The sequence below is a fragment of the Anas platyrhynchos genome, chromosome 13, assembly GCF_047663525.1.
Source record: "Anas platyrhynchos isolate ZD024472 breed Pekin duck chromosome 13, IASCAAS_PekinDuck_T2T, whole genome shotgun sequence".
Lineage (NCBI taxonomy): Eukaryota > Metazoa > Chordata > Aves > Anseriformes > Anatidae > Anas > Anas platyrhynchos.
This window is the reverse complement of record NC_092599.1, coordinates 15321418-15329612: the sequence shown is the minus strand read 5'-3', so window position 1 is coordinate 15329612 and position 8195 is coordinate 15321418. Positions and strand designations below refer to the sequence as shown.

The following is an 8195-nucleotide window of genomic DNA, read 5'->3' as shown; positions in this document are numbered from 1 at the left end:
GGGGTTTTTCTTTGAGAACATATGGGTTGGAAGGGACCTTAAAGATCTATCAGTTTTGACCCCCCAGCTATAGGCTGGGATGCCACCCACTAGATCAGGGTGCTCAGGGCCCCATCCAGCCTGGCCTCAGACACCTCCAAGGATGGGACATCTGCAGCTTCTCTGGGCAGCCTGTGCTGGTGCCTCATCACCCTATGGGTGAAGAATTTCCTCCTAACCTCTAATCTAAATCTCCCCTCTCTTAGTTTAGAGCCATTCCCCCTCATCCTGTCATCTGAATGCACAAAAAGTCTCCCTCCACCTCTTTTACAAGCCCCCTTCAAGTACCGAAAAGCTGCAATGAGGTCACCACAGAGCCTTCTCTTCAGGCTGAACAGCCCCAGCTCTCTCAGCCTTTCTTCACAGGAGAGCTGATCCAGCCTCTGATCAGCTTTGTGGCCCTTGTCTGGACCCGCTCTAACAGCCCCACATCCTTCTTGTGCTGGGGGCCCCAGATCTGGATGCAGGACTCCAAGTGGGGCCTCACAGGGGTGGAGTAGAGGGGGACAATCACCTCCCTCCACTGCTGGCCTCTCCTTTTGATGCCACCCAGGCTGTAGCTGGCCTTCTGGGCTGTATTTGGACACAGAGCCATTGACCACTGCTCCCTGGGTGCAGCCTTCAAGCCAATTCCTCACCTACTGAATCGTCCATCCATTAAGTCTGTATCTCTCCAGTCTGGAGATCAGTATGCCGTGTGGGAGCACATCAAAAGCCTTTACAGAAGTTCTGAGTAGATATTGTTTAGCAAAAGTCCTTTCATAATGTACCCTGCTCAGATATTTTCTGTTGGCTAATTGTATTGTAGGCTGTTTTTAGATATCCTTCCCAGCTCCCAAACATGCTTACCAATATAACAATGCTGTCATAGCATTTTATTGCTTTAGGACTACTTAAACTTAGAAGTGTGAAGGTTGTGTGTGGTTTTATATATATAAACATATACACGCAACAACTTTTCCATGCTGTTCTGGATGTTCAGCTCATCTGAAAGTCAAAAACTCATCTGAACCCAGGCTGCTCAGATTCATGAAGAATGAAAGTTAGCAGGTCAAGCCACTCCAAACATTTCAAGTGCCCTCCCAGTTTCCTCATACGTGGCCTAGTTAAGCAAATGGGAACTCTCCCAGTGGTGCCAGTATAAAAAAAAAAAAAAAGGAAAAAAGCTGAGTCAAACCACAAACCAAGAGGTGATCTATTTCTTCCATGTAAGACCTTCTTCTTCCTCTCCCCCAATATGTGCAGCATTTAGGCCAAGTTCAGGCTTTAACAAATTTAGGTTGTGTACCTGTCCCGCAGATACAGAAGCCAGAAGGCCAAGTCACTTGTCTGAAGTCCTAAAAGAAGCAGCCACTTCAAAGGCCAGTCCTTTAGCATCCTCCTTCCTGATGACTGCAGCAATTAACCTGCTTGTGCCTCTGTGGGGGTGTGCAGCTTGCAATGGATCTGCAGCACGGTGTGGGGCAGCACTGCTGTCACAGCAGCTCTAGTGATGGGGAGAGCTCCAGTGCAGGGGATTCCCAGAGAACAGGGAACTGCCCTTCCCCAGGGAGAGGAGCATCAAAACCCTCTGGTTTGCAGGGGAGGAGGTGGTAGAAGCTCCAAAAAGTTGCTAGCCCCTGGTCAAACATGGGGCTTTCAGACAGGTGTGGAGAAATGAAACCCGTGAGCTCAGTGCACTTGGTGTGGCACCAATGGGTTTGTGCGGGGTGTTTGTGCCTCGCTATTTCCTGGCCCAGGGAGCAGCCAGCTCCATGGCAGGAGTGCAGGAGGAGGAAACAGCTCTGTATTCCCACGGTGAGAAGCCCTGGTGCAGAAGCCCTCAAGGTGCTGAGGAATGCAGGCTGCCCAGGAACAGCAGAGCCAGCAGGACTCCTGCATACCCAGATGCAGCAAGTCCTCTTGCAAATCCTACAGTGAAGCAACCGGAAAGAAATCATGGTGTTCGGTATTTTCTGTCCAATTTCAGGTGGGATCCTTCTGGCTTCTTCACAGGAAGGTGATTTATTACTTGAACCTGAAGGTTTATCTTGCGTCTGTACCAGGGAATGTCTATGCAGAAGTCCATACCTCCTGGAAACCCCTGGCTGGTGCTTGGGCATGACGGTTTCTAACAGCAGTGAGTTTTACAAGCTTGATCCTTGTTCTTGGCTTGAACCACCTTCCTTTCTCCTGCAGGCAGGGTACAAGCAGCTCCAGATGCAGTGCTGAAGCCCTTTCCTGTATTTCCCTATCATATTCTTTTTGTTGCAAGTCATTTATTTTTCCATACAACCCTTTTAGCTCATGCCTCACTTGAAAGCTGCTTTGAATTTCAATTCACAATTATTCAGCTTTTTCCACACCTACATAGCACCTTTGCTTTAAGCTCGTACATAATGTTCTGCTGTCTTTAAGTGCACAGTAGCTGCTAGGGCAAGAAAATGCAATAAAAGCAAGCAAGTTTACCTTGTGGTATGTGTGAAGAGAGTTAATTGACTTAAAAACTCTATCAGAAAAAATATACAAGTTGACTAGGAGGCAACAAGTGACCAGTCAAATTCAGTTTATGCTCAAAGACCAAATTTATACAGAACTTTGAGTTTTTAAACAGAGTGGGACAGACAAAAAGCAGGTAGAGGTGTTCAGTGGGATCCAGCAATAATGCCACTGGACAGAAATTTATAGTGCTTTGCAAAGCATCAGAATATAGAATATGAAAAGAACAGAAGATTTCAAAGTTACAGAAAGGTATTTAAAATCAACTTTTTGTGCGATTTAGAAAAAGGTTATCTGACTGTTCTCTTTTTTTTTTTTCCCCTCCTTTAGAAACGTTTGGAAGAGCTCTAATGAGTTATACCGTGAGAAAGTGCACCCTGCAAAAGCCACATCCCTGAAGGACCGGAGCAGGGTGTTCAGTATGTGCTGGGACATCAGGAAGGGAAAGAGCACGCTGACCATGCCCTGCTGCTGGCTGCGAGGCTCACACAAATTGAACGGGTGAGAACTGAAGCCTCAGCTGCACTCAGTGCACCAGGCTGGGGGTTCCTGGGTGTCTGTGTACCCCAGGGAAACTGTCCTGGAGACATTCCTGCGTGCAAAAATGAGAGAATGAATAATATTCTCTGCTGCAAGTGATGCTAGGACAGATTCTAGACTGCTTTTGGTGCTGTCTGACAGAGGAGGGAGCTGTTAGCTTACCAGTGACCTGGCTGAGCAAGCAGATGCCCTTCTGGCCACTGGCTTAGCTCCTGGGCAGCCCACAGAGGGAAGATATCAAATCAGACCTGAAGGAGGTGGGCGCTGGCCTGGATGCAGCTAAATGTCTTGCTTCAAGTGCCTGTCCGGTGTGGTTTGTGTGTCTGTACAGGGAAAATCCCCAATAACTGGTCTGCAGGGTCAATGGGAGCAGGGGGCATTTGAAGCTGGTTGGAAGAGGAACGTTTTGGCAGCAGGGTCTTGAACTCTGTTGTGAGAGAAAAGCTGGGCTAGACTGGCCTGAGGTTGACTCAGGCCAACAAGGACGGGTTTGAAGCGGGATCCTGATCTGACTCGATCTGCCTTTTCTCCCAGTACAGCTCATCAGCAACCTTCCCGTGCTAGCCAGCAGCAGTGGTACGAAGCATGGCTTAATTATAACCCTGAAAGAAAAAGGATTTCTTCATGAGATGTTGCTTCACGGCTGCTGGTGGCAGAGCTCCGCACGAGCCGAGTCGTGCTGGTTTGGCAGGTAGGTGTGGTGGTGATGTGCACGCGTGGCTGGGCAGTGGGCTCTGAGTCAGAAGCTCCTGGTGACGTTGCTAAATTCAGCGTACCACAGAGGTCTTTTTCTACTTCACACTGGAGCTGCTTTGATGCAGCCTTTCTACATTCAGAAATATGGCTCAGACCCAGCTCTTGTGAGTCACAGGTATTCATTCTTACTTGCCTTTTGCCAAAGCCTAACGAAAAAGTGCTGTCCATGTTACATGTCTGTGGTCTGGTTTCCACCATGCTCATCTTCTGGCAGCAGTTAGGTGACAACAATTAAATATCAAGGCAGCCTGTCTTCCTAGCCATGATGCAGTGCTTTATTTCTGCCTCTGTGGGGATAGTCTGGATGTCAGATGACTTCCAGCTACGTAACCTGGGCCCCAGAAGGCAAAGGCAGGGGCTGAAAGAATGAAGAACTGCCCACTGTAGGAGAAGATCTGTCGGAGACCATCTAAGGGACCTGAAGTCCATGGGACCTGATGAGATAGACCTGTAAGTCCTGAGGGAACTGGTAGATGTAGCTGCTAAGCCTCTCTCTGTCACATTTAAGAAGCTGTGGCAGTCTGGTGAAGTTCCCGGGGGGACTTGAAGGGACTGGAAGAGGGGAAACACAATCCCCATTTTAAAAAGGGAGAAAAAAGAAGACCCAGGGAACTACAGGCCAGTCTCATCTCTGTGCCCAGCAAGGTCATGGAGCAAATCCTCCTGGAAACTCTACTAAGGTCCATGGAAAATAAGGAGGTGACTGGAGACAGCCAACAGGGCTTCACTAAGGGCAGATTGTGCCTGAAAAATCTGGTGGCCTTCAGCGATGGGGTTAGGGCATTCACGGGTAAGGGAAGAGCAGCTGCTGTGGCCGACCTGGTCTTGTAGGAAGCATTTGACACTGTCCCCCATGATATCCTTGTCTCTGAATGGGAGGGACGTGGATCTGATGGATGGACCAGTCAGTGGGTGATGTGGTCAGCGCACTGGAGGGAAGGGATGTCATCCAGAGGGACCTGGATAGGCTTGGGAGGTGGGCCCAGGTGAAACTCAGAGGTTCTGCAAGGCCAAATGCAAGGTCCTGCACCTGGGCTGGGGCAGTGCCAAGCACAAACACAGGCTGGGTGACGAGACAGAGAGCAGCCTTGGAGAGAAGGATTTATGAAGGCAGGCTGAGAGAGCTGGGGCTGTTCAACCTGGAGAATGGAAAGCCCTGGGGAGACCTGATAGTGGCCTTCCAGTGCCTAAAGGGGGCTGCAGGAAAGCTGGGGAGGCACTTTGTCAGGGAGTGTGGTGATAGGACAAGGGTAATGGCTTCCAACTAAAAGAGGAGAGATTTAGATGAGACAAGCGAGGAAGTAATACCAAATGCCATACGAACCAATCTTTTTTTCTCAGCACAGAATCATCCAGGTTGGAAGAGACCTCCAAGATCACAGAGTCCAGCCTCTGACCTGACACTAACAAATCCTACTCAACTTTCCCCAGGGTACTGGTTCTATCCTCAGTCTTGCCTGCACAAGGTTCTGAGATGGTTTGAGTTGATGATAAATCTTGTATGCCTTGTACAGCAGTGACTGATTCACATCAGCTCACTTGATCACTTATTCCAGGGAAGTACCACGTCAATTTGCCAGCATTCTGTCCCTGACACAATAAAATGCTTGTGAATTCAAAGCTTTTGGAACTCAGAATGGAATTTTCCTCTAAAATTGTGCATGTTGAAATATGGGAATCATACAGAGAATTGCTAGACTATTTGATATGAGAAGAGTTTAAAATTAATCACTCAGTTCAAACAGAAAACTTTATTTTGGGCAACTCAGTTCAGACCAATGTATAGTTGCATAAAAAGTTCCCTGAGAAAAATCGAGGCATAAATTTGGCATTTTATCACTCAATTTCATGCTGAGTTTCCTAGAAGAATATTTCAGTTTCAGTAAGTAAGAAGAGGACTGTATCTATCTGGAAAAAAAAAACTTTTTCAGTTAGACTTAATGCAATCCTTTTGTGTTCTTTTTTTTTTTTTTAAAAAAAAAAAGAAGGACAAGAAGCAGAAGATGCAGGAGCAAATAGTGCAAAAACAAAAGACTTGCCCCCTTGTATAGGGGGAGAAAAGGTCTTGTAGCTAAATGGGAAAAAGCCTTGCTTTCAGCTTTCTGAGTTTTGGAACAAGTCTCTGTGGGATGCGCGTCACTGGGCCTCCCCAGCCTCTGCACAATGTTGCATTTCTTCACAAAAATAGGTCTGGTACTGAAGCAAACGGATAGAAATGGGGGAGAAGAACTTGGGGTGAGGGGATGCAAACTGGATGCCATCCTTCTGGTGAATGGCTCTGGGTTAACTGCTGCCACCAGGCAACTCTACCATGTCAGCGTGGACAAGCCCGTGTTCCAGGGCTGAAGACCCTGTGCAGTGATACTCAGTAGTGTCCTCGAGGCTCACATCGGTCATTTGTAGGTACAGTGTCCCTAGAGTTGTCCCCAGAGGTGGCGAGCCATCCTTCCACAGCCACTGAATAATCTGCCATCTCACTGCGAGCACCTCTCTGTAGCCCCCCTGGGAGCAGCTCTGACCTGAACAAGGCAGAGCCCACCCAAATTGAACTCAGATTTTTCAGGAAAGCTTGAGAGTCCCTGGGGATTTTCAGTTTTCTGTTCTCTGCCACAAATTCAGCTTTAGACTGACCCCTGAGGGACAGCAAGGACCAGTGAAATCTCACAATGGCCTCATAAAACTTCTTGAGAAACTGTTTTACCTGCAAATGCCAAGGCAAAGCACTGTGCAACTTTGAGCCAAAATAAAACTTTATTTGGAAATTCACCTCGCCTCAATTTCTGACTTTGCAGATGAGAGTGGCAGTTTCTGAATGATATCCTGGTCAGAAAATCAGACTGCTGTCAGCATAAAATGTGCATCAGCAGTTTATGTACTTTCTGCCAGATTGGTCCCTTATGACTGGGCTTTTTTGCACTGAAGTGTCACAAAATATTCATGACGTGTTACACGATTGTCCTCCACTGCTTCTCCTGTCTTTTCTCTGGGCTGGATCTCAGTCCTTACCCTTTTCCAGCTTTCTCTATTGAGACTGCAACAAACCCCAGCAATTCTGAGCAATCACTTACACAACAGGTATATTTTTTTCTCTAAGAGTCACCAAAATGGGTGGAATTCTTTCCATTTTCCTTAGATATTTGAGCCTGAGTTAGTTGTCTAGATTCCTAGTGTAGGAAAGGCAGAGACAAAACTGAGGCATGGTTTACCTTAGCCTTAAAAATATTTGTCTGGAGATGCCTCTGACTGAATAGGCATCAATACAGCAACACCGTAACCTACATGGGTGTGAATATAATATTATAATACAAGGGTGTGAATAATCAGGAATTCTTGATGTCCATTTGGAAGAGTTCCCACTCCTCAGGTTCATAGCAGAACCCTGCGGGTGTTCTTTAGCCAGAAGAGGCTCCTGAATTATTTTTTTTCAGGAGAGTTTTTTGCCAGGAGGGAGATGAAAATCTTAAAAATGTCTGTCAACCTTAAGTTTGGAATCGCTATTGTAGTGCAATTCTTCACACAGCTGACAGAGAGCTTTTTAAAAGCACTATTTACATGTGTGTAGTAAAAACAGGACCATAACCTGCTTGTAAGAGCTTCATTTTCAAGTTTTGAAGTTAGCAATTGAGGTTGGGATAGGTGTACCTGTTCGTTGTTCCTTCTTGAATTGCTCTTGTAAAGCTGAACAAGAAAAGCTGACAGACTGGAGCAAGTTCGTGCTTTCCGTCTTCTGTCTAGATGGAAAATGGAGGAATACTCTGGGTAACGTGTCATGTTTTCAGAAAGAAAAAAAAAATCTAAACCTAAATTTCACGTAGAAGAAAGTGGGTTAAAAAAAAAAAAAAGAAGAAGGCAGAAAAGCCTAGTTTGTATACTTGTATTCATTTGTAGCTCAAAGATGATATAAGATTGTACTCAGGGTGAAGAAGGAAGTACACAATTGGTGCTGAGATGTTGAAAGTTGAAGGCATGCCCCGGGAGGAGAAATTTAGAGAATATTTCAATGCAAATGGTCTTACAAAATATATTTCCACCAGGAGAAGGTGCGCATAGACCCATTCTTCATGTGCCTGTGTGATACAGGACACAGCAGGAGGCACAAATGTTGAGAGTGCAGAGTTGAGAATTGTTTTTGAGGGAGTTCGATGCTGGATAATGCATCCCTCCAAACTTGCAAGTGATCTGCATAGAAAATCAAAGCCATGTCCAAATGCGGTTGCTGACCGATTGATTGCTCCCCCAGTAGCCACCAGGGGAGATGTAACATCTAAAAGAAAGAGAAGAAAACTCTGTCATGATTTGTTAAGTAAAACAACGTCTTAGTTTCTCAGTAAGTAGCTGGCAGTCAGAAGTGCGACATCCTGATCTGCTGTTCAGTGCATCGA

General features: G+C 46.4%; 1 long non-coding RNA gene across 1 annotated transcript; it reads left to right on the top strand.

The window, feature by feature from the left end:
• Positions 1-3596: 3596 nt before the first annotated feature.
• Positions 3597-6579, top strand: LOC119718201 (uncharacterized). Its single transcript, XR_005269016.2, has 2 exons — positions 3597-3748; positions 5155-6579. It is a non-coding gene; the product is annotated as an uncharacterized lncRNA (long non-coding RNA).
• Positions 6580-8195: the final 1616 nt, after the last annotated feature.